Source organism: Mchenga conophoros, linkage group LG9 (genome assembly GCF_057382185.1).
Source record: "Mchenga conophoros isolate Kocher_MC1m ecotype Shallow Benthic linkage group LG9, M_conophoros_male_GT1.1, whole genome shotgun sequence".
NCBI lineage: Eukaryota > Metazoa > Chordata > Actinopteri > Cichliformes > Cichlidae > Mchenga > Mchenga conophoros.
Genome location: NC_140534.1, coordinates 13,050,249 through 13,076,936, shown reverse-complemented (window position 1 = coordinate 13,076,936; position 26,688 = coordinate 13,050,249). Strand labels below are relative to the sequence as shown.

At 44.0% G+C, this 26,688-nt stretch overlaps 1 protein-coding gene and 11 non-coding genes across 12 annotated transcripts in view; all 12 read left to right on the top strand.

The window, feature by feature from the left end:
• The window catches only part of LOC146566906 (myelin-associated glycoprotein-like), a 113,999-nt gene that overhangs the window by 81,462 nt on the left and 5,849 nt on the right, over nucleotides 1–26,688 (top strand). The window lies entirely within an intron of this gene.
• Nucleotides 1,331–1,412, top strand: trnas-cga (transfer RNA serine (anticodon CGA)). The gene has a single exon. It is a non-coding gene; the product is annotated as a tRNA-Ser (tRNA).
• Nucleotides 2,767–2,838, top strand: trnag-ucc (transfer RNA glycine (anticodon UCC)). The gene has a single exon. It is a non-coding gene; the product is annotated as a tRNA-Gly (tRNA).
• Nucleotides 3,415–3,496, top strand: trnas-aga (transfer RNA serine (anticodon AGA)). The gene has a single exon. It is a non-coding gene; the product is annotated as a tRNA-Ser (tRNA).
• trnag-ucc (transfer RNA glycine (anticodon UCC)) lies at nucleotides 4,857–4,928 on the top strand. Its single transcript has one exon. It is a non-coding gene; the product is annotated as a tRNA-Gly (tRNA).
• trnas-aga (transfer RNA serine (anticodon AGA)) lies at nucleotides 5,505–5,586 on the top strand. The gene has a single exon. It is a non-coding gene; the product is annotated as a tRNA-Ser (tRNA).
• trnas-aga (transfer RNA serine (anticodon AGA)) lies at nucleotides 7,594–7,675 on the top strand. Its single transcript has one exon. It is a non-coding gene; the product is annotated as a tRNA-Ser (tRNA).
• On the top strand, nucleotides 11,898–11,969 carry trnag-ucc (transfer RNA glycine (anticodon UCC)). The gene has a single exon. It is a non-coding gene; the product is annotated as a tRNA-Gly (tRNA).
• On the top strand, nucleotides 12,545–12,626 carry trnas-aga (transfer RNA serine (anticodon AGA)). The gene has a single exon. It is a non-coding gene; the product is annotated as a tRNA-Ser (tRNA).
• Nucleotides 13,987–14,058, top strand: trnag-ucc (transfer RNA glycine (anticodon UCC)). The gene has a single exon. It is a non-coding gene; the product is annotated as a tRNA-Gly (tRNA).
• trnas-cga (transfer RNA serine (anticodon CGA)) lies at nucleotides 14,634–14,715 on the top strand. Its single transcript has one exon. It is a non-coding gene; the product is annotated as a tRNA-Ser (tRNA).
• trnag-ucc (transfer RNA glycine (anticodon UCC)) lies at nucleotides 16,323–16,394 on the top strand. The gene has a single exon. It is a non-coding gene; the product is annotated as a tRNA-Gly (tRNA).

Sequence of the window (26,688 nt, the reverse complement as noted above, 5' to 3'; positions counted from 1 at the left end):
TCTCCACCAAAATCCCAAAACGAAGGTGTCTCAAACGAAAATATTAACAAACCCATTCACAACTATTTACAACAGACTATTTATTTACAACAAACACACCAAACTATTTACAACACGGGGGAGATCGCGACCATGACATACTGAAACACAAGGCTTAAATACATAGAAGGAGCAATCAGGGAATGGACCACAGGAGGGAAACACAGCTGGGGCAAATTAGAACTGACGAGACAGGGAAAACGTAAACTGAACACACTAAGATAACACAGACTTTCAAAGTAAAGCAGGAAATACATAACAGTCACGCAAAAACAAAACACTGACACACCAAAACGTAACATTTCCCCCTACCCAAAAATCAAACATGTAACCCCAAGTGAAATGTTTGATCAAAACCGGATGAAGGCTGGTGGAGGCTGGAGCGGTCCCACGGACCCTCCAGCGAAGACGGATGAAGTCTGGAGCGGTCCCACGGACCCTCCAGCGAAGGCAGACGAAGGCTGGAGCGGTGCCTCGGACCCTCCAGCAAAGGCAGACGAAGGCCGGAGCGGTGCCTCGGACCCTCCAGCGAAGGCGGACGAAGGCTGAAGCGGTCCCTCCAACGGACCCTCCAGCGAAGACGGACGAAGGCTGATGAAGGCTGGAGCGGTCCCACTGACCCTCCAGCAGACGACGAAGGCTGGAGCGGTGCCTCGGACCCTCCAGCGAAGACAAACGAAGACTGAAGCGGTGCCTCGGACCCTCCAGCAAAGGCAGACGAACGCTGAAGCGGTCCCTCCAACCCTCGGACCCTCCAGCGAAGGCGGATGAGCAGCCCACCAGCTGCACACACGGACACGCAGCCCACCAGCTGCAGAAGGCTATGTTACACCCCGGCCTAGGCAACCGGGGTGCAACGTAGAAAAACAAAGATAAGGAAAATAAAACCACGAAGGCTCTCCACCAAAATCCCAAAACGAAAATATCCCATGACGAAAGTATTTACAACAGACTATTTATTTACAACAAAACACCAAACTATTTACAACACGGGGGAGATTGCGACCATGACATACTGAAACACAGGGTTTAAATACATAGAGGGAGCAATCAGGAAATGGACCACAGGAGGGAAACACAGCTGGGGCAAATTAGAACTGACGAGACAGGGAAAACGTAAACTGAACACACTAAGTTAACACAGACTTTCAAAGTAAAACAGGAAACACATAACAGTCACGCCAAAACAAAACACTGACACACCGAAACGTAACATCCTACTTGAAATATGTGTGGCGTAGGACTTGGAAGACGTATGTCTTTCAAGTATGTAGTTCCACAGCCCAATGTGGTTGTTGTGGCCGAGCGGTCAAGGCGATGGACTCGAAATCCATTGGGGTCTCCCCGCACAGGTTCGAATCCTGTCGACAACGGTCAGCTGTTTTGCGGCAGTCCAGTTGTTGATTTGAGAAGAAGGCATGGAGATCACCTGAGAAGGTGCCAGGAGAAAGAGCCATGCCTTTGCTTGTGAAAATAGAGCACGCAGAAGCAATGGACCCAGCTATGTCCTGACAAAATTAGGCACATATTCAGTAAACATGGCATCCTTCAATTGGTCTCTTAGCCACCCCAAACGTGCCCCCGTGTAGTCGTCCAGGATCCAGTCTTAGTACCGCCAATGACTCATGCGTCTGACAAATGCTGATTGCTTTGCAAGAGGATCGGGATTGGAGGCACAGCGGATTTCACCGGGAATGGGACAACAGCAGAAATAGCTTCAAACATTACTGCATGAAAAGCACAAGGAGTGGAAACATTTCATTGTTTCGAACACTGCTTTTCACTAGAGCTCTTTGCATGTAAAAACTTTGCTCTTCTCCACAGCTGGCTGACGGACACGCAAAAGCGCAAGCAAGAGTGGCCACAGACCCACTATGCCGGCCTTTGTACACTCTCTCCATCTAATGATAGAGAGGAAGGATACATTCACTACTTCTAGCCTCCACTATTCAAATTCAGTATTTTCACAGTGTCCTAAAAGCTTCCTGAAAAGCCTTTACACTGTTTTCCAAAACGCTGCATCCAGAGCACAGTCAGGGACTGGAAGGACAGAGTAGATTTCCCCCGTATGGACTTCTCTCTTCATTGGCTCCCAATTAAATCCCAAATAAAAATCCAAATACTTGCCCTCACACACAAGGTCTTGAATAATCACCACCAATTTTGTCTACAAGATCTCACAGTGCCATATCATCCCAACAGAGTGCTTTGCTCTCAGACTGCTGGCTTCCGAGGGGATTTAAAAGTGCAATGGAAGGCAGAGCCATCACTTTTCAGGCCCCTCTCTGTGGAACCAGCTCCCACTTTGTATTCGGGACACAAACACTTGCTCTCATTTTTGAATCAAGCGTAAAACCTTTTTGCCAAAGTCCAATAACTTGAAAGAGGAGCCAAAGACGTCCTCGTCCCAGATTCGTCCCAAGACAGATTCACACCTATTCTCACCTTGTCTGCTGTGACCTGAAGAACTCGCGTGACCATTGCGACTCTCAAGGTGCTAAAAATCACGCAAGAGTTTAAATGCGTGAGAGGCCACACTTGAGTAGCAAAGAAGCTTTGCTGATGAGATTAAATGTGCAGTTGCATGAAAGCACTAGTCTTTTTAGTGATCTACCTTTTGACCAGTTTAGAACCTGACAAGCGAGTAATCACAATGCCCACCTTGTTAATTGTCCTGAAAATCTGTATAAGCCGGACAATGAATCAGTGATGTTGTAGTCTTTCACAGCGATGGTGGTATAGTGGCAAGCATAGCTGCCTTCCAAGCAGTTGACCTGGGTTCGATTCCCGGCCATCGCAGTTGCCACTCGCAGTGCTGTTCAAGCATTTTGGTTGCGTACTTTTTTACACTAAAAACGTTCTCCGCTCTTTCTGCAAATGCTTACAATGTCAGGCCAGGTGCATTCTTCATTGGCCTCGCTGCTACCGTTTGCAGTGGAAAGACACTGTTCAAACAGGCTTTGAGTTCTCATCACTTCATACCTATACCTTCTTACATGAAACTGGGATTGGACACGCTACTTCTTCATAAAGACACCCAGTCCCACTTTAAATATTGTGCTGAATGTTTGGAATGAAGATAACATTTTACTAACCATGTACTGATCAGCTCTTTGCGGTGGCAAAATCATCAGCTGTGTGTGTTACTGTTCATGCAAACAAGCAAGCTAATGTCAGCCAGCTAGCTTCAACCGCAGCTGTGCTGCACCAATCTCACGGAACTGCAAAACCACAAGCTTTCGCACCAAAGTCATGCAGCTACCGCATTTACAATCCAGGGTGGCCGTTGTTGTGCACATCCTACTTGAAAGATGTGTGGAGTAGGACTTTGTAGGACGTATGTCTTTCAAGTATGTAGTTCTACAGCCCAATGTGGTTGTTGTGGCCGAGCGGTCAAGGCGATGGACTAGAAATCCATTGGGGTCTCCCCGCACAGGTTCGAATCCTGTCGACAACGGTCAGCTTTTTTGCGGCAGTCCAGTTGTTGATTTGAGAAGAAGGCATGGAGATCACCTGAGAGGGTGCCAGGAGAAAGAGCCAGGCCTTTGCTTGTGAAAATAGAGCACGCAGAAGCAATGGACCCAGCTATGTCCTGACAAAATTAGGCACATATTCAGTAAACATGGCATCCTTCAATTGGTCTCTTAGCCACCCCAAACGTGCCCCCGTGTAGTCGTCCAGGATCCAGTCTGAGTACCGCCAATGACTCATGCGTCTGACAAATGCTGTTTGCTTTGCAAGAGGACTGGGATCGGGATTGGAGGCACAGCGGATTTCACCGGGAATGGGACAACAGCAGAAATAGCTTCAAACATTACTGCATGAAAAGCACAAGGAGTGGACACATTTCATTGTTTGGAACACTGCTTTTCACTACAGCTCTTTGCATGTAAAAACTTTGCTCTTCTCCACAGCTGGCTGACAGACACGCAAAAGCGCAAGCAAGAGTGGCCACAGACCCACTATGCCGGCCTTTGTACACTCTCTCCATCTAATGATAGAGAGGAAGGATACATTCACTACTTCTAGCCTCCACTATTCAAATTCAGTATTTTCACAGTGTCCTAAAAGCTTCCTGAAAAGCCTTTACACTGTTTTACAAAACGCTGCATCCAGAGCACAGTCAGGGACTGGAAGGACAGAGTAGATTTCCCCCATATGGACTTCTCTCTTCATTGGCTCCCAATTAAATCCCAAATAAAAATCCAAATACTTGCCCTCACACACAAGGTCTTGAATAATCACCACCAATTTTGTCTACCAGATCTCACAGTGCCATATCATCCCAACAGAGTGCTTTGCTCTCAGACTGCTGGCTTCCGAGGGGATTTAAAAGTGCAATGGAAGGCAGAGCCATCACTTTTCAGGCCCCTCTCTGTGGAACCAGCTCCCACTTTGTATTCGGGACACAAACACTTGCTCTCATTTTTGAATTAAGCGTAAAACCTTTTTGCCAAAGTCCAATAACTTGAAAGAGGAGCCAAAGACGTCCTCGTCCCAGATTCGTCCCAAGACAGATTCACACCTATTCTCGCCTTGTCTGCTGTGACCTGAAGAACTCGCGTGACCATTGCGACTCTCAAGGTGCTAAAAATCACGCAAGAGTTTAAATGCGTGAGAGGCCACACTTGAGTAGCAAAGAAGCTTTGCTGATGAGATTAAATGTGCAGTTGCATGAAAGCACTAGTCTTTTTAGTGATCTACCTTTTGACCAGTTTAGAACCTGACAAGCGAGTAATCACAATGCCCACCTTGTTAATTGTCCTGAAAATCTGTATAAGCCGGACAATGAATCAGTGATGTTGTAGTCTTTCACAGTGATGGTGGTATAGTGGCAAGCATAGCTGCCTTCCAAGCAGTTGACCCGGGTTCGATTCCCGGCCATCGCAGTTGCCACTCGCAGTGCTGTTCAAGCATTTGGGTTGCGTACTTTTTTTACACTAAAAACGTTCTCCGCTCTTTCTGCAAATGCTTACAATGTCAGGCCAGGTGCATTCTTCATCGGCCTCGCTGCTACCGTTTGCTGTGGAAAGACACTGTTCAAACAGGCTTTGAGTTCTCATCACTACATACCTATACCTTCTTACATGAAACTGGGATTGGACACGCTACTTCTTCATAAAGACACCCAGTCCCACTTTAAATATTGTGCTGAATGTTTGGAATGAAGATAACATTTTACTAACCATGTACTGATCAGCTCTTTGCGGTGGCAAAATCATCAGCTGTGTGTGTTACTGTTCATGCAAACAAGCAAGCTAATGTCAGCCAGCTAGCTTCAACCGCAGCTGTGCTGCACCAATCTCACGGAACTGCAAAACCACAAGCTTTCGCACCAAAGTCATGCAGCTACCGCATTTACAATCCAGCGTGGCCGTTGTTGTGCACATCCTACTTGAAAGATGTGTGGCGTAGGACTTGGAAGACGTATGTCTTTCAAGTATGTAATTCCACAGCCCAATGTGGTTGTTGTGGCCGAGCGGTCAAGGCGATGGACTAGAAATCCATTGGGGTCTCCCCGCACAGGTTCGAATCCTGTCGACAACGGTCAGCTGTTTTGCGCAGTCCAGACGTTGATTTGAGAAGAAGGCATGGAGATCACCTGAGAAGGTGCCAGGAGAAAGAGCCAGGCCTTTGCTTGTGAAAATAGAGCACGCAGAAGCAATGGACCCAGCTATGTCCTGACAAAATTAGGCACATATTCAGCAAACATGGCATCCTTCAATTAGTCTCTTAGCCACCCCACACGCGCCCCCGTGTAGTCGTCCAGGATCCAGTCTGAGTACCGCCAATGACTCATGCGTCTGACAAAAGCTGATTGCTTTGCAAGAGGACTGGGATCGGGATTGGAGGCACAGCGGATTTCACCGGGAATGGGACAACAGCAGAAATAGCTTCAAACATTACTGCATGAAAAGCACAAGGAGTGGACACATTTCATTGTTTGGAACACTGCTTTTCACTACAGCTCTTTGCATGTAAAAACTTTGCTCTTCTCCACAGCTGGCTGACAGACACGCAAAAGCCCAAGCAAGAGTGGCCACAGACCCACTATGCCGGCCTTTGTACACTCTCTCCATCTAATGATAGAGAGGAAGGATACATTCACTACTTCTAGCCTCCACTATTCAAATTCAGTATTTTCACAGTGTCCTAAAAGCTTCCTGAAAAGCCTTTACACTGTTTTCCAAAACGCTGCATCCAGAGCACAGTCAGGGACTGGAAGGACAGAGTAGATTTCCCCCATATGGACTTCTCTCTTCATTGGCTCCCAATTAAATCCCAAATAAAAATCCAAATACTTGCCCTCACACACAAGGTCTTGAATAATCACCACCAATTTTGTCTACAAGATCTCACAGTGCCATATCATCCCAACAGAGTGCTTTGCTCTCAGACTGCTGGCTTCCGAGGGGATTTAAAAGTGCAATGGAAGGCAGAGCCATCACTTTTCAGGCCCCTCTCTGTGGAACCAGCTCCCACTTTGTATTCGGGACACAAACACTTGCTCTCATTTTTGAATTAAGCGTAAAACCTTTTTGCCAAAGTCCAATAACTTGAAAGAGGAGCCAAAGACGTCCTCGTCCCAGATTCGTCCCAAGACAGATTCACACCTATTCTCACCTTGTCTGCTGTGACCTGAAGAACTCGCGTGACCATTGCGACTCTCAAGGTGCTAAAAATCACGCAAGAGTTTAAATGCGTGAGAGGCCACACTTGAGTAGCAAAGAAGCTTTGCTGATGAGATTAAATGTGCAGTTGCATGAAAGCACTAGTCTTTTTAGTGATCTACCTTTTGACCAGTTTAGAACCTGACAAGCGAGTAATCACAATGCCCACCTTGTTAATTGTCCTGAAAATCTGTATAAGCTGGACAATGAATCAGTGATGTTGTAGTCTTTCACAGCGATGGTGGTATAGTGGCGAGCATAGCTTCCTTCCAAGCAGTTGACCTGGGTTCGATTCCCGGCCATCGCAGTTGCCACTCGCAGTGCTGTTCAAGCATGTGGGCTGTGTACTATCTTACACTAAAAACGTTCTCCGCTCTTTTTGCAAATGCTTACAATGTCAGGCCAGGTGCATTCTTCATCGGCCTCGCTGCTACCGTTTGCTGTGGAAAGACACTGTTCACACAGGCTTTGAGTTCTCATCACTTCATACCTCTACCTTCTTACATGAAACTGGGATTGGACACGCTACTTCTTCATAAAGACACCCAGTCCCACTTTAAATATTGTGCTGAATGTTTGGAATGAAGATAACATTTTACTAACCATGTACTGATCAGCTCTTTGCGGTGGCAAAATCATCAGCTGTGTGTGTTACTGTTCATGCAAACAAGCAAGCTAATGTCAGCCAGCTAGCTTCAACCGCAGCTGTGCTGCACCAATCTCACGGAACTGCAAAACCACAAGCTTTCGCACCAAAGTCATGCAGCTACCGCATTTACAATCCAGGGTGGCCGTTGTTGTGCACATCCTACTTGAAAGATGTGTGGAGTAGGACTTTGTAAGACGTATGTCTTTCAAGTATGTAGTTTCACAGCCCAATGTGGTTGTTGTGGCCGAGCGGTCAAGGCGATGGACTAGAAATCCATTGGGGTCTCCCCGCACAGGTTCGAATCCTGTCGACAACGGTCAGCTGTTTTGCGGCAGTCCAGACGTTGATTTGAGAAGAAGGCATGGAGATCACCTGAGAAGGTGCCAGGAGAAAGAGCCAGGCCTTTGCTTGTGAAAATAGAGCACGCAGAAGCAATGGACCCAGCTATATCCTGACAAAATTAGGCACATATTCAGTAAACATGGCATCCTTCAATTGGTCTCTTAGCCACCCCACACGTTCCCCCGTGTAGTCGTCCAGGATCCAGTCTGAGTACCGCCAATGACTCATGCGTCTGACAAATGCTGATTGCTTTGCAAGAGGACTGGGATCGGGATTGGAGGCACAGCGGATTTCACCGGGAATGGGACAACAGCAGAAATAGCTTCAAACATTACTGCATGAAAAGCACAAGGAGTGGAAACATTTCATTGTTTCGAACACTGTGTGGTATATTGTAATAAGGAGCAGCTATTACTACCTCCCACCAGTAGGTGGTACTGTGTTATTGTATGTGTTCTGAGCTTATGGAGTAAAAGTCTGGACCTCCACCATAGCCTCGTCTCAGTCCTCTGTGCTTGGTCTAAAGTTATTGTTGACCACAACCCACGCTACACGGGCAGTTGGAGCAACACTGCATAAAGTTACAACATGGTGTCAGAAGTCGGCAAGACCGTGTGAACAGGGACCGCGACGTGAGTAAGCTAGCCGTAGATTAGCTAACAGTAGCCATTGCTAACGGCATGGAGCAATTCAAGCCACCATCACCGCTACTGCTCACAGGCAATTTATCTGAGACCTGGCGCAGATGGGAACAAAGATTCGGACTGTATATGACTGCTCCGGGTGCGTTGGAGAAGGATGAAAAGGTTAAAATAGCCATTCTTCTCCACACTATCGGCGAAGAAGCGCTTGAAGTGTACAACACGCTCACAGTGACCCCGACCGGAGACGCACTGACAATGGCGGACATTTTGAAAACGTTTAAGGAATACTGTAGTCCACGAAAGAACGTTGTTTTTGATCGCCACAAGTTCTGGTCATACCCAATGTCGGCGGATATAACAGTGGACAGATATGTCACGGAACTCCGTCAGAGAAGTAAAAGTTCTGAATTTGGGATCAATGAGGACGACATGATCAGGGATAAATTGGTGTTCAGCATAAGTGACGCAAGACTAAAAGAGAGATTGCTTCGTGACAACGACCTCACACTGCGCAAGACGATAGAAATATGCAGATCAGCAGAAGTGGCCAAGTCACAGATTCAGGCCATGCAGTCAATAACTGCAGCCCAAGACACGTCAGTGGACGCATTAAGAAAAATGCCAGGATACATTAAATCAGGACACAGTAAAAACAAACTGAGCAACGACAAACAAACACTTTGTCACAAATGCGGCAACAAACACGCATTCCGACAGTGTCCAGCCTATGGGGCAACATGTCACAAGTGTGGGAAAAATAACCACTTCTCAAAAGTGTGCAGAGCTAGCGCAGAGAAGAGTAGACACTTCAAGAAAACAAAAACTATTAACAACATTGAAACTGATGGCGATTCACTATACATCGGCATGGTATCCAGCGACAAGCACAAGACTGGCAAATGGCATGAAAGTGTGACAATCCGAGACGTACCACTCACCTTCAAGCTAGACACAGGTGCGGACGCAAATGTGCTCCCCAGATCAGTTTATGACGAGTTACCAGATATGCCTCGGTTACAGCCCACAAAGACTGTACTCATAGCTTTTGGTGGAGCCCACATACGTGCAGATGGTGTGGTGTCTCTTGAGTGTGAAGCACGGAAGCACAAGGCTGTGTTTGACTTTCTTGTATCAAGCCATGCAGATAAACCGATCCTAGGTGGACAAGCTTGTGAAGAGCTCCATCTGGTGCAACGAGTTGAGACCCTTGCCATGACATCCTCTGTACCGAAATCAGCTAAACCACCTTCTACCTCGGAAGAACTTGTGGAGATGTACGCTGATGTGTTCACAGGCTTAGGTGAGTTCCCTGGACTTCACCACATACATATTGACCCAAATGCAACACCTGTGATTCACGCATGCAGGAACGTGCCACTCTCCATAATGGATGCGCTGAAGAAGACGCTACAGGACTTACAAAACAGAGATGTCATAATGCCTGTCAATGAGCCTACAGATTGGGTCAACAGTCTTGTCGCCACACAGAAGAAGAACGGAACACTAAGGGTGTGCTTGGACCCTTGTGATCTGAACCAAGCAGTTAAACGCCAGCACTACTCCATTCCCACACACGAGGACGTTCGCAGCAAGCTAGCAGGAAAATCCATCTTCACCATATTGGATGAAAAAGATGGATACTGGCAGATCAAGCTGGACGAGCCGTCATCAAAGCTCTGTACCTTCAATACACCTTGGGGCCGATATCGCTTCCTCCGACTCCCATTCGGGATCAAATCAGCCAGCGAGGTCTTTCAACAAAAGAATTGTGAGACTTTCGGCAACATTCCTGGTGTATTTATCATTGCAGATGATATGATAATTGCAGCTACATCAGAGCACGAACACGATGAAATCCTGCAGAAGGTCATGGAGAAAGCAAGAGCAGCTAACGTGAAGTTTAACAAGGACAAAATTCAGTTCAAAGTTGACACAGTGAAATACATGGGCCATATCATCACAGCAGCAGGGCAGAAAGCAGATGTTTCAAAGATCAAAGCTATTGTCGACATGCCGACTCCAGAAGACAAACAAAGCCTTCAGCGTCTGCTGGGAATGACGAAGTTTTTGGCACAGTACATCCAAAATGAAGCATCGCTCACAGCACCTTTGAGACAGCTACTCAAGAAGGACACAGTGTGGCAGTGGCAGCCACATCACACAGTAGCGTTACAGACGCTCAAGTCGACGCTCACACAAGCTACAGTGTTGAGATTTTATGACCACAAGAAACCACTAACACTGCAGGCCGATTCTTCAAAAGATGGGCTGGGCGCATGCCTATTACAAGACGGACAACCTGTGTGTTACACGTCACGAGCACTCACAGACACAGAAAAAAGGTATGCACAAATAGAAAAAGAGTTACTAGCCATTGTGTTTGCCGCTAAACGATTCCACCAGTATGTCTATGGAAGACCAGTGACAGTGCAATCTGATCATAAACCCCTGGAGGCGATAGTGCGCAAACCGCTATGCAAGGCACCAGCGAGGCTACAAGGAATGCTGCTGCAACTACAGAGATATGATCTCACCGTCACATACACCCCCGGCAGAGACATGTTCATAGTCGATGCACTCTCACATGCCACAACACACTGCTTTTCACTACAGCTCTTTGCATGTAAAAACTTTGCTCTTCTCCACAGCTGGCTGACAGACACGCAAAAGCGCAAGCAAGAGTGGCCACAGACCCACTATGCCGGCCTTTGTACACTCTCTCCATCTAAAGATAGAGAGGAAGGATACATTCACTACTTCTAGCCTCCACTATTCAAATTCAGTATTTTCACAGTGTCCTAAAAGCTTCCTGAAAAGCCTTTACACTGTTTTACAAAACACTGCATCCAGAGCACAGTCAGGGACTGGAAGGACAGAGTAGATTTCCCCCATATGGACTTCTCTCTTCATTGGCTCCCGATTAAATCCCAAATAAAAATCCAAATTCTTGCCCTCACACACAAGGTCTTGAATAATCACCACCAACTTTTGTCTACAAGATCTCACAGTGCCATATCATCCCAACAGAGTGCTTTGCTCTCAGACTGCTGGCTTCCGAGGGGATTTTAAAGTGCAATGGAAGGCAGAGCCATCACTTTTCAGGCCCCTCTCCGTGGAACCAGCTCCCACTTTGTATTCGGGACACAGACACTTGCTCTCATTTTTTAATTAAGCGTAAAACCTCTTTGCCAAAGTCCAATAACTTGAAAGAGGAGCCAAAGACGTCCTCGTCCCAGATTCGTCCCAAGACAGATTCACACCTATTCTCACCTTGTCTGCTGTGACCTGACGAACTCGCGTGACCATTGCGACTCTCAAGGTGCTAAAAGTCACGCAAGAGTTTAAATGCGTGAGAGGCCACACTTGAGTAGCAAAGAAGCTTTGCTGATGAGATTAAATGTGCAGTTGCATGAAAGCACTAGTCTTTTTAGTGATCTACCTTTTGACCAGTTTAGAACCTGACAAGCGAGTAATCACAATGCCCACCTTGTTAATTGTCCTGAAAATCTGTATAAGCCGGACAATGAATCAGTGATGTTGTAGTCTTTCACAGCGATGGTGGTATAGTGGCAAGCATAGCTGCCTTCCAAGCAGTTGACCCGGGTTCGATTCCCGGCCATCGCAGTTGCCACTCGCAGTGCTGTTCAAGCATGTGGGCTGCGTACTATCTTACACTAAAAACGTTCTCCCCTCTTTCTGCAAATGCTTACAATGTCAGGCCAGGTGCATTCTTCATCGGCCTCGCTGCTACCGTTTGCTGTGGAAAGACACTGTTCACACAGGCTTTGAGTTCTCATCACTTCATACCTATACCTTCTTACATGAAACTGGGATTGGACACGCTACTTCTTCATAAAGACACCCAGTCCCACTTTAAATATTGTGCTGAATGTTTGGAATGAAGATAACATTTTACTAACCATGTACTGATCAGCTCTTTGCGGTGGCAAAATCATCAGCTGTGTGTGTTACTGTTCATGCAAACAAGCAAGCTAATGTCAGCCAGCTAGCTTCAACCGCAGCTGTGCTGCACCAATCTCACGGAACTGCAAAACCACAAGCTTTCGCACCAAAGTCATGCAGCTACCGCATTTACAATCCAGCGTGGCCGTTGTTGTGCACATCCTACTTGAAAGATGTGTGGCGTAGGACTTGGAAGACGTATGTCTTTCAAGTATGTATTTCCACAGCCCAATGCGGTTGTTGTGGCCGAGCGGTCAAGGCGATGGACTAGAAATCCATTGGGGTCTCCCCGCACAGGTTCGAATCCTGTCGACAACGGTCAGTTGTTTTGCGGCAGTCCAGACGTTGATTTGAGAAGAAGGCATGGAGATCACCTGAGAAGGTGCCAGGAGAAAGAGCCAGGCCTTTGCTTGTGAAAATAGAGCACGCAGAAGCAATGGACCCAGCTATGTCCTGACAAAATTAGGCACATATTCAGTCAACATGGCATCCTTCAATTGGTCTCTTAGCCACCCCAGACGTGCCACCGTGTAGTCGTCCAGGATCCAGTCTGAGTACCGCCAATGACTCATGCGTCTGACAAATGCTCATTGCTTTGCAAGAGGACTGGGATCGGGATTGGAGGCACAGCGGATTTCACCGGGAATGGGACAACAGCAGAAATAGCTTCAAACATTACTGCATGAAAAGCACAAGGAGTGGAAACATTTCATTGTTTCGAACACTGCTTTTCACTACAGCTCTTTGCATGTAAAAACTTTGCTCTTCTCCACAGCTGGCTGACGGACACGCAAAAGCGCAAGCAAGAGTGGCCACAGACCCACTATGCCGGCCTTTGTACACTCTCTCCATCTAACGATAGAGAGGGAGGATACATTCACTACTTCTAGCCTCCACTATTCAAATTCAGTATTTTCACAGTGTCCTAAAAGCTTCCTGAAAAGCCTTTACACTGTTTTCCAAAACGCTGCATCCAGAGCACAGTCAGGGACTGGAAGGACAGAGTAGATTTCCCCCATATGGACTTCTCTCTTCATTGGCTCCCAATTAAATCCCAAATAAAAATCCAAATACTTGCCCTCACACACAAGGTCTTGAATAATCACCACCAATTTTGTCTACAAGATCTCACAGTGCCATATCATCCCAACAGAGTGCTTTGCTCTCAGACTGCTGGCTTCCGAGGGGATTTTAAAGTGCAATGGAAGGCAGAGCCATCACTTTTCAGGCCCCTCTCCGTGGAACCAGCTCCCACTTTGTATTCGGGACACAGACACTTGCTCTCATTTTTTAATTAAGCGTAAAACCTTTTTGCCAAAGTCCAATAACTTGAGAGAGGAGCCAAAGACGTCCTCGTCCCAGATTCGTCCCAAGACAGATTCACACCTATTCTCGCCTTGTCTGCTGTGACCTGAAGAACTCGCGTGACCATTGCGACTCTCAAGGTGCTAAAAATCACGCAAGAGTTTAAATGCGTGAGAGGCCACACTTGAGTAGCAAAGAAGCTTTGCTGATGAGATTAAATGTGCAGTTGAATGAAAGCACTAGTCTTTTTAGTGATCTACCTTTTGACCAGTTTAGAACCTGACAAGCGAGTAATCACAATGCCCACCTTGTTAATTGTCCTGAAAATCTGTATAAGCCGGACAATGAATCAGTGATGTTGCAGTCTTTCACAGCGATGGTGGTATAGTGGCGAGCATAGCTGCCTTCCAAGCAGTTGACCCGGGTTCGATTCCCGGCCATCGCAGTTGCCACTCGCAGTGCTGTTCAAGCATGTGGGCTGCGTACTATCTTACACTAAAAACGTTCTCCGCTCTTTCTGCAAATGCTTACAATGTCAGGCCAGGTGCATTCTTCATCGGCCTCGCTGCAACCGTTTGCTGTGGAAAGACACTGTTCATACAGGCTTTGAGTTCTCATCACTTCATACCTATACCTTCTTACATGAAACTGGGATTGGACACGCTACTTCTTCATAAAGACACCCAGTCCCACTTTAAATATTGTGCTGAATGTTTGGAATGAAGATAACATTTTACTAACCATGTACTGATCAGCTCTTTGCGGTGGCAAAATCATCAGCTGTGTGTGTTACTGTTCATGCAAACAAGCAAGCTAATGTCAGCCAGCTAGCTTCAACCGCAGCTGTGCTGCACCAATCTCACGGAACTGCAAAACCACAAGCTTTCGCACCAAAGTCATGCAGCTACCGCATTTACAATCCAGCGTGGCCGTTGTTGTGCACATCCTACTTGAAAGATGTGTGGCGTAGGACTTGGAAGACATATGTCTTTCAAGTATGTAGTTCCACAGCCCAATGTGGTTGTTGTGGCCGAGCGGTCAAGGCGATGGACTCGAAATCCATTGGGGTCTCCCCGCACAGGTTCGAATCCTGTCGACAACGGTCAGCTGTTTTGCGGCAGTCCTGACGTTGATTTGAGAAGAAGGCATGGAGATCACCTGAGAAAGAGCCAGGCCTTTGCTTGTGAAAATAGAGCACGCAGAAGCAATGGACCCAGCTACGTCCTGACAAAATTAGGCACATATTCAGTAAACATGGCATGACCCACGCCCAGTTTCCCACCTTGGCTCAGGCGATTAGAGGATCATCAGGGGGTCCTTTTGTCCCTCTGTGGGGGGATACTCCCACTAGGTTTATATCTCGGACTCTCCACCATTTGACCTTACAACTGAAGAAGCTTCTCGGATGAGAGGTGAAACGTCTTCAAGCAACTTAAAGAAGTCCAGACGCTTTTCTTTGCAAGCTCCTTTGACTACGATGACCTGGATGACTGAGAACCTTCACAGACATAAACATGGCATCCTTCAATTGGTCTCTTAGCCACCCCAGACGTGCCCCCGTGTAGTCGTCCAGGATCCAGTCTGAGTACCGCCAATGACTCATGCGTCTGACAAATGCTCATTGCTTTGCAAGAGGACTGGGATCGGGATTGGAGGCACAGCGGATTTCACCGGGAATGGGACAACAGCAGAAATAGCTTCAAACATTACTGCATGAAAAGCACAAGGAGTGGACACATTTCATTGTTTGGAACACTGCTTTTCACTAGAGCTGTTTACATGTGAAAACTTTGCTCTTCTCCACAGCTGGCTGACAGACACGCAAAAGCGCAAGCAAGAGTGGCCACAGACCCACTATGCCGGCCTTTGTACACTCTCTCCATCTAATGATAGAGAGGAAGGATACATTCACTACTTCTAGCCTCCACTATTCAAATTCAGTATTTTCACAGTGTCCTAAAAGCTTCCTGAAAAGCCTTTACAATGTTTTCCAAAACGCTGCATCCAGAGCACAGTCAGGGACTGGAAGGACAGAGTAGATTTCCCCCATATGGACTTCTCTCTTCATTGGCTCCCAATTAAATCCCAAATAAAAATCCAAATACTTGCCCTCACACACAAGGTCTTGAATAATCACCACCAATTTTGTCTACAAGATCTCACAGTGCCATATCATCCCAACAGAGTGCTTTGCTCTCAGACTGCTGGCTTCCGAGGGGATTTTAAAGTGCAATGGAAGGAAGAGCCATCACTTTTCAGGCCCCTCTCTGTGGAACCAGCGCCCACTTTGTATTCGGGACACAGACACTTGCTCTCATTTTTTAATTAAGCGTAAAACCTTTTTGCCAAAGTCCAATAACTTGAAAGAGGAGCCAAAGACGTCCTCGTCCCAGATTCGTCCCAAGACAGATTCACACCTATTCTCACCTTGTCTGCTGTGACCTGAAGAACTCGCGTGACCATTGCGACTCTCAAGGTGCTAAAAATCACGCAAGAGTTTAAATGCATGAGAGGCCACACTTGAGTAGCAAAGAAGCTTTGCTGATGAGATTAAATGTGCAGTTGCATGAAAGCACTAGTCTTTTTAGTGATCTACCTTTTGACCAGTTTAGAACCTGACAAGCGAGTAATCACAATGCCCACCTTGTTAATTGTCCTGAAAATCTGTATAAGCCGGACAATGAATCAGTGATGTTGCAGTCTTTCACAGCGATGGTGGTATAGTGGCGAGCATAGCTTCCTTCCGAGCAGTTGACCCGGGTTCGATTCCCGGCCATCGCAGTTGCCACTCGCAGTGCTGTTTGCGAATGAGTTCATCATGCGGGTTTACATAAAACCAGTAAAACTCTGCTCTCTCTTTAAATCATTACAGTCCTGTTGTATGAAAGGTTTTTATGTTTTATTACCTCATACATATACCTTCTTACATAAAATGTAATCTGCATTCTTCACTTCTCCAGTGATTCAAAACGAGCTGGGTATTGTATTGCAGGTTGTAGGAAGCAAAGTGTAGAAAACGAAAAAGGAATGGATCGACCTCCTTAACAGAAACAGACTCATAAAATTAAGACTTTTATGCTTTGGATGATCAAGTTCCCCCTTTCATTGTTTTTTAGACCAGTGGTTCCCAAACTTTTTTTGCTAGGCCCCTTCAGGCGCACCTCCCACCGTCCCCGTACAATCACATCCTAATAAACTACTAACTCTTTTATAATACGTCCGCACCTACACGGGTACTTTTGAAAAAGCAGCTGTTTCGTCCACACGTAAACAGCATTTCGAATTCCCGAAAACTAAGATTTTTTAAAACTCCTTTTTTGCGTTTACATGTGGACAAGGAATACAGAGTTCGTCATGCAACGTCAAAGCTATGTGCCTTTTTTCACGTCACGCTGTGCTCACGTTATTGTTTACATGAGATGAATTGTTAATCTGACTATCTGCAATTTTTACACGCTTACATATACACACGCAGTTACTGTCCCTCCATTTAGAAAGTCAGATGTGTCACGGTGTAATTATTTTAAGTGTAGTTGTTTTTTCCTGTGTAATAATATTTGACATTGCTATCAAAACATTTTTCAAAAAATGCCTCTTTGTGCAAAATGGGTTCAAAAACATAAACAGCTGTGGGATACTGTTTTGTACTTGTTGGGGGAAAACTCTGTAAAAAACCCAGGAGAAATAAAGACACAATGAGACAAAGTTACTTTCTTTATCAAACGTGTACACGGGTGAGCTGCTGAGAACAACTCACACCATGCACAGTGGCTTGGTAATTTTTATAGGCACAGAGCACAGAGACAGTGAGAACAGGATAACAAATAATAAACAGATAAAATAAAACAACTCCATATATGGTGCTAGTCTCGTCAGCAGAGAGCTAAGGAAGATAAAACAATCTAAAACAATATGTCCCAGAAACAAGATGTGTTTGCTGGGAAAGTCTAAAAAGATAATTCTAAACTAATCTAACCACAGGCAGAGGGCAGACAAAAGGCATCTTTGTACATTTAAAAGAAGGTAAAGAAACATAGAATCATTTTTCCTGTAACATTCCCTCCTGTTTTAACTTATTTTAAATGTATACAACAATTGTCTGTGAAGGTTATTTATTAAGTATCTTAAGCAATTTTTTAATTTTCAAAATGTCAGCATAGCAGAAATGGAAGTCATTTGGTCTAAAGAATAAAACAAAAGAAAATAATAAAAAGAAAAACATAGTAAATGAAAATCATAGTAAATGAAATAACAAGTGGAATAAACAAGAAAAAATAATAAAACTAAAACTACAAAAAATAAAGGATAAAAACCTTATATTTTAAAACGAAAACTACAAAAAATAAAAGAATGAAAACCTTATATGTAAAATGAAAACTTCAAAAAATAAAAGAATGAAAACCTTATATTGTACCTGCATAAACTACTAATGTGTTAATCAGTGCATGATCACTTGAAAAAGGCAGAAGTCATTTTTAATCACCACGTCATTCATTAGCAGTTATTACAAGTTCTCCTCTAACAGAATTGCAACAGGATGCTGGTCTTCTTGAGGCACGGCAACATAAGCAGTCATTGTAGTTGTTATCATCTTTGAAATCATTACTCTTAGACATGGCGGTGTAGCTGCTCCAGATGTGTGGTCAGTGACATATTTTTGCAGAATGGACAAATTCTGCAAAGCTTCATAAATGTCTCCTCCAGCTTTGTATCCATCAGGGATAAAAGTGCAATATGTCTCCCCGATCAGCTTGCAAACTCCTCCTTGTGATGCTGTTAGCAGGTTTAGTGTCAGTGTGTTCTTCAACACCATCATTCTGATGGCCTTCTGTTCTCCTGCTAAGGCCGTTCCCAGGGCCTTAGTTAAGTTGATGTGTCGTAGCAGAGCATATCGGTTGATTTCCACGTGATCCCGCACCTCGGCAACTCCAATCAAGCTCTGTAAGAATTTCACTCCTCCTCAGATGCGAAACTCTAGTTCCTTTACTGCTTGGTGCCGTCCGTGCACATCCTGTCTGGTACTGAGTCTTTGTTTGTAGTGGCATTCGGTAGCTGTAGTCGGAGCGACAGTTGAGGCTCATCAGCGTCGTGTTACTGGCACAGGTTTCGTTGAGTGAACAGTCCATACACTTCCTCTCGTTCCTCGGTGGGCAGAAAGTGTATATGTATTTGCATAGCAGTCAGTTTTATTATTCAAGTAAGCTGTAGTGTTCATAAACTGCCACCAGAAATTAGTGGCGTAGCCATGGGGAAACTTGGTGTACTTTCCTTTGTCATACAGTGTCTGCCTTTTCTCCATATAGCGTGACTTGTTGTCCCTCACGGAAGCAAAGGTGAGGAGCCCGGCCATGGTCAGGGCCGCTGCAGTTGTTAAGAGCCACCACCTCATGACGACGAGACACACCCTCCTGTCGCGAGTAGACCCCCCGGCCAGGAAAGCTGACCCCTCCACCGGGCGAGATCACAACAAGTGGGCAAGCCTGCTGTCAGCTGTGTTTAGATGGCTTCACTTACTGGCTCTGATGGATGCAAGATGGTCGTTCCGCTATTTTGCAAGCTCCAGTTTTTCCTTTGGAGCACTTTGATCAGAACCCAGTCACCGGGCTGTGATCTGCAAGACACTTGATAGACATCATTACATTCTTCGTCATTTACAATCATCTCTTTATTTTCCTACAACTTAGACATACATTTTGCTACTGAAATTGTATCTGCCTTTTTCACTGGGTAGATTTCTGGCCACTTTGAGAATACATCTATAACCACTAGGGTGTATTTTTACCCTTGGCATTCATTTAGCTCAATAAAGTCCATATGGATTGTGTGGTCTCAGGTTTCCCTGAGCATTATATTTTTGACACGTCATGCACGTTCTGACAAATTGTTTTGCTGAGGTTTCAAAATTTACAGTGTAGAATTTACAGTGTAGAAATGAGAGTTGACAATACTGGTCAGTCCCCCCGTTGACAAATGCGTACAGCCATGAGTCACTAATGCCGCCATTTTGTGGAGGAATTTTGGCAACACTGGCTTGCCATAACACATCATTAAGTCGTTTGTCAGAACTGCACCGTGTTTTAGCCATTTTGCCTGCTCTGCTGTGCTTGCTGCTTTTGTTCATTTTTCAACACATCCAGTGGAATCTGATGTGTGTTTACTGCCATCAATGTGATGTTTGTCTTTTGTGCCGCCTATTTTGCTGCTCTGTCAGCAAAATTGTTGCCTGTAGTAATGAAAGAGTCAGTAGGCGTTGTAAGAGGTTGGCATGCTGGTTTGTCAGTTGGTGTAATCATTCCTCTGTTATGCCAAATTTTTTGCAAAATGATGCACAGCAGAGAAAACATACTGGCTGTCTGTATGTATGTTTATTAGTTTGTCTTTGTGTATTTAGCTTTCGCGTATCACAGCTATCAGCTCAGCGCTCTGTGCAGAACATGAAGAAGAGAGTGGTTTTGCTTCTATTATTTTACTATCTGTGGTTACTGCGTAACCTACACAATTTCGGCCTGTGCTGTAAGGTCAAATAAGTTCTTAAGTGGCTGCCTCAAAACTGTTTTGCATTATTTCTCTGTGGCCTACTCCTACAATCTCGTGTGAAGTGACCTTCCTCTCCACGGTTCTAGCAGGCGTTGTCTCTATGTTATCTGCTGTTTCTGCGTGGCTGTCTGCAGCCTTGGTGTTTATGACTTTGCTCGCCTCTCTGTTCCTGATAGCCACCTGCGGATTAGTGTTTTAGTCTGTTGTCAACTCGTCAGCCTTATTTTTAAGTTACAGAATGCTTCTTCTTTTTTTCTTGGTTTGGGAGAATAGATGCAACACTACATTTTCACTTAAGGCAATTTTAAATAATTTCTAGTTTTTCAAACAATTCATGGATCTCACACATTTCAAACTTTCAAGTTAGGGTTGTTTCCCATTTATACATATATATATATATATATTTAAACTTTGCATTGCTCACAGCTCATAGCTCACAGCTCTAAACCTAGGCATTTTTCAATCATATGCCTAATCACTATGTGTCACTGTGATTCTCAAGTATTGTCACAAGTTCGTTTAAATTCGTTTCCAAAACCAACAAAATAATCAAACAAAAACAAAAAACATAAACGTGTCAGGACACAAAAGAAAAAGAAAAATGCTGCCACCCGAACAAGGCAGAAGTCTGCATATGTTGGCTTGTAATAGCATGCAGCTTGTAACATGGTAGACTAATGTGCCTGTGTTAATTCGGCTCCATATTATTGTGTGAAGTTGCACTGGGTTGGGAGTGGTTTTGTGGTTGTCACATTTTTGGTGAGCCAATGGCTGGAATGGGGTTGGACTAATTAGAGGCAGGTGTACTTGATTGCACTGATACACTGGTCTACATATAGCCCACACTACAAACACTGCTGTGTTGTTTTGTCTCTCTGTGCAGTCCAGGGCCTATTATATGCCACAGCCTAAAGGCAGCAGAGTTGCAGAGGCTTGAGTGACCACTGACTATATGCTTGCAGGGTGGTGGGTCTCCAAGGACAACTTCTAACCCTGTTAAAGGCAACATGTGGGGTGCAACTTGGCCGTGTGGCATAGCTGGCTCTGGCCTTGGGACTGTGTGTTTTTATACAATTCATAAGTGGGACACTGGACTGTTTTATCTTTTATCTCTTGATATATTTTTCGTCAATAAATTATCTTTTAGAATTTTATTGACTGTCATCTTTTTGCCCACGACTGAGACGGTTGGTCAGACCTAGAGTCTTTCTTTGGGTGTGTTACAGCAGCTTCTGCTCTAAAAGAAACAAAAAAGAAAAAGAAAAGAAAATGTGGAACATGCTCATCAGCTTAGCAGTGTCTACATATTTAATTCAGCTTCTCAATCCTGTAGTTGTAGCTGTTGTCTACAGGGTTTTGCTTATTGGTTGTTATTATAGGTGTGCTCTATATCTCAGCAATGTGTCATTCTAGGATGATAGGTTTCAAGCTGGTCAAGTGCCTCTATGCACTTCATTAGTTTAGTTATTCTCTGTATTGTCTTCATCTCACATGTCATTACACTGAGTTTCAGCAAACCTTAAGCTTGATGCAGACTACTGCTTAACAGTTATCCACCTCACATCATAACCGATTAAGGTGCCTCTTCATATTAATATTATGTCATTGTTAATATTATCCTCTTTGTCTTATATAACAGCAATAGCATATTATAATATTTTATCAGTGTGTACCATTATACTACTACTGAGCCAATTTGTTAGTTAGGATCATCTTATTCAGCAAACAGATAATTTAGAACTCATCCAATCTGCGGTCACATTTGTTCTCTCTGTTGCATGGCGGACCAGGCAGTTCTATTATAATATATTATTTATATTTTATTTTGTATCCATCAAGGGCTTCAGATGACCTGCAGAATCATCCTTTTCCCAAGGTGGAGACAGTTACCTTTTCACACACTGTCCTTGGCTGAACAGTGACACAGTCTTAATATACCTTATTTATTTTATTAAAATATTTTCGTGTGAATTATTTGCTTTATATTCATTTTATACATGCTGGGCATGGTCATCATGCCAACTGTGTTTCATTGATAATATCACTTTACAGGTTGTTATCCTTGCTATTATTAATTTCAAATACTCTAAAGATAATTTCTACTGTAATTTTCCCTTTGTTTATCTTTATTTCGTACTTTTTATATTTATATCTACTCAGTGGGGTCTGTTTTCAACCCTTTTAAACTACTACAAAACTACTGTGATCTCTAGTTTTCACTTAATAAGGGATTATTATGTTCTTCCTGATATGGGTGTTGCTGCAGATGCGGCTGCAGGAGTGAGTGATGGTTTACTAAAAGGATTGTGGGAACTGCACAGTGTCTCGTCTTCTGGTTTTACTAAACTGGCAGTTGAGTTCTGTTCTTCTGACTGTTTATATTTTGTTTTCTTAAATCTCTCAGTTTACAGACACTGTTTTTGTCCGGCGTCTGGACTTTTCTTTTCTCACCACTGCTCGTCAGCAGGAGTGAGTTTTAATTTCACTTGCTTGATTACCCATCTTATTTATGTATTTACTTATTTTTGTTTAAGTAATATATACACAATACAGCTGCTATCACCTTCGCTGGTATTAGAGACGAGAGTGGTTGCTCACACGCCCTTCTACTTTCGGACTATTTCCAAAAGCGGTGTGAACTTTACGAGACGGAACTCGACCGTTCTCTCAACTCACCAGCACGTCAGTGAATAGCAGTAAAAGAAAAACACAGTAGGAGCAGCTCAGTCTCTTATTGGACCGTGAAAATTCAGCTTGCTCCGTTAATTAAAACAATACACACACATACATTCACATTCACACCTATTCGCGCGATCGGAACCATTATCATAAGGGGAGCTGCCAGTCTTTCTGTAGACGAGCTACTTATTCCCTAGACCCTGTCTAGACCCAGCTGGGGGAGCTACCCAGAGCTCCAAACCTAACCCACAGAAGTGGGGAGCTTCCAGTCGACGAGCTCCAAGCTACCAGCCGACGAGCTACTTTAAACCCACAGAGGTGGGGAGCTTCCAGTCGCGACGAGCTACTTTCGCTATTTTAAATTCCCTGAATTTAAAATACGCTTTTACGCAAGATTGTGTCAGTGTGTCTGTATCTACCTGGTCAGTGTCGCCGGGTCTGGTCCACCTCGATCGGGCCCCACCACCGTGGGTCGCTTTCTAAGAACGTTGGCCAAGACTCGAATTTAACGCTCTTGGTCTTTTATCACACACCTGGTGTGTGAGCTGTCGACAGGCGAGCAACGTGGACTGGTCACGGAGATGGGACACGATGGAGGCGCTCCGGCTCCGAAGGACCAAGAAATGTTGGGGGAAAACTCTGTAAAAAACCCAGGAGAAATAAAGACACAATGAGACAAAGTTACTTTCTTTATCAAACGTGTACACGGGTGAGCTGCTGAGAACAACTCACACCATGCACAGTGGCTTGGTAATTTTTATAGGCACAGAGCACAGAGACAGTGAGAACAGGATAACAAATAATAAACAGATAAAATAAAACAACTCCATATATGGTGCTAGTCTCGTCAGCAGAGAGCTAAGGAAGATAAAACAATCTAAAACAATATGTCCCAGAAACAAGATGTGTTTGCTGGGAAAGTCTAAAAAGATAATTCTAAACTAATCTAACCACAGGCAGAGGGCAGACAAAAGGCATCTTTGTACATTTAAAAGAAGGTAAAGAAACATAGAATCATTTTTCCTGTAACAGTACTGTTTGGAACAAATCGTGGCAGAACGGCCTGATGTTATTTGTATCCCGCTGTAACTTTACTATATAAAGAAGTAACATCTCCAAAATGTCAGGAGTAGTTAGTCATTACGACAAGTGTTTGTGAAATAAAAATCAAGAATGTGGGATACTGTTTGCCCCTGATTTGGAGAGCCCAGCGCTGCTCCTGACGCAGGGAAAACCAATTCTGCAGGGGAGACCTACCTTGGCACTTGTGCAGGTGAAGCCAAAGGGAAGATATGCTTCACCATATTTTCTAGTCTTTGGCTTAGAATGAAGTTGGTATGGAAACATATTCAGCTATGCTTCATCTCCTGCTTTGCGTTTGTGTGGGAGTCCCGTCAAAAACCTGTCCATTATGCTAGCAGTGTCCAAGCATTCTTTCTTTTATTTCCCCCCTTTTCATACCGCGGGCCCCACGCTTTGGGAAGCTCTGTTTTAGACAATGAAAGGGAGCCTGCATGTGAGGTCCCTCTGCCTCCAAGTCCTCAGCCTTCTGATGCCTGATTTCAATCACAGGACACTCATAAGATCATGCACCCAGATTTGAAAAATGAATTTTGCTCCCTGGACACGCAACTCTGTGAAAGTGACTGAAAATGCTAGTGTGGACATGTAGCGTTTTCAGACGACAACGCTGTTTTCAAATCTTCAAGATTAACAATGAGGTGGAGTTGTTGCTGCGAATAACAGAAAAGTACAAAGTTGCAAAAGCGAGTGAGATTTAAAGAATTTGAAGAAAAGCTATCTGGAGCATGTACAAACTGATATTAATCTTTAATAGGGCTGTCAAAATTGCGAGCAAACAAAGCAACTGCTGTTTAATGCCCTCTGCTATCTTAGTTTAATTGGCCACATGACTGCATCATATGACTAACATGCGTCATTGTTTTAGAAAGTCTCCGTTTTCGCTGTCCACACTGCGACGCGAAAGCACCGTTTGGAAATGTATGCGTATTTCAGAGCATTTTCAAAACGCTGCATTTTCCATCAGCGAAAACACCATCTCAGTGTGAACGGGAGGCCCAAACAGAGAGAAAACAATGCATTTTCAAACAAAAACACATTGGTGTGAACGTAGCCTCTGTGAGATGTTTCAGTCATCTCCGGGGTAGGCTCAGGGCATGACAGAGTGATTATTTCTTTTACCTGGCCTGGGAACACTTTGGTGTTGTATGGTTGTATGATTTTCAAATATTGATGATAAAATAAGAAATAGCCATGAAACATGCATAATATTTACTTTTTAAGTTGACTAACATTGGAATCTGTGATGTGACTTAAAGTTTCCTGATAGCAGATAACATAGCAGAGTTAGGTTGTTCCTGCCCAACAACCTAACTGTGCTTATTGTGGTGTTACTCTGAAGTTTCTCGTGATACATGATTACTTTTGATACTTTTTTTCAGAGGGAAAACTCCAGATATGATGAAAGAGAAATATATTTAGATGTCTGCTTTTGGCCAAGTGGCTCAACTGATAAATGAGTCATTAAATAAAACAAGAAATGTTTAAACAAATTGAGGAAGCTGGTCAACAGGAAGCTGCGGACACAGTTTCCACAACCTGTGTGAGTACAGACAGCTTTCTGTAATAAAATTACTCAGTCACGTGGTCTGGCATTCTTTTTGTTAGTACCTCTTATAATATTTGCATCAGTCATATTTGCTGTTGTGTCTGTTTGGTTTGAAATGATAACTAAATGTCACATTGATGTCACTCCTTACCTAACCATATTGATGTTACAGGAGTAACATCAATATGGATGTCAGGGGCCGGCAGAACATCACACTGTAACAAGATGATCAGTGTTATTTACTTCACTGTAGCTGTGACTTCAGTGTTACTGTTGTGTGCTGAACAGAAAACCTTTCTGCATGATGTAAGGCTGCATCTTGCTTTAGATTTGTGCTTATAAATTAAAAAAAATGAATTGTACTATATATTTGTAAAGTTAAAATACTGATAAATATAACAGGCAAATAGGATAAAACCTGAAGGCCTGGATGAAAATGTGAAATTGAAAATGTAATCATTAGTTTAATTAATTTATTTGCACCGTGATGAGACTGAGCTGACTTTCTTATTCACAGGAAGGTTTGTCTGTTCCAAAAGGTTGATTCTATTTATCTGGACAGAACAGAATTAACCTTTTTGGATTTATTTATCTAGATGACTGAGCATGCATCCAGACAACTTTGTGTATTTTTACAGTATTGAGAGTGCAAGTCTGAAAACCGAGAGCGAAAACCAGGAGTTATATAAAAATGCAAAGAAGACATTTTTGTGAGTAAAGTACAAAAATCCAGATCAAAACAGGCAGGAGAAAAAAACTGTGGAAAGCTGAGACACAGTCTCTGGGGGAAACGAGCTGCTCTATGTGCAAAAATGTTAATGAGAGAATGAAGAACAGGTTAGTGTGTGAGTGGAGGCTCAGGTCAGGTGAATCTAGAGGCAGGCGGGTGGGACTGGCAGCATCTGAAGTGAGAGCAGAGTGCACGAGGGGAACATAAAAAGCAGACTGACCGACTGAATACAGAAAGGCAGAAAACCAAAAGCACCGCAGGTCTGTTTGCTTTGACATTAAAACATCTAAACACAGAAGTGTTTCACTCACTGTGTTTCTGTTGAAATCACACATTGTCTCTCTCTGTAGCTGTGTGATCATTTGGTAAGAAAACATTTTTTATATTTTACTAAATTTTTATATCACACACTTTTAATCTGATTTCAAATACATGTAAATTTTGTATTGCTCTATAAAACAATGCAAGTTCCTGATTTGATCAAACCTTTAAGTGATGTT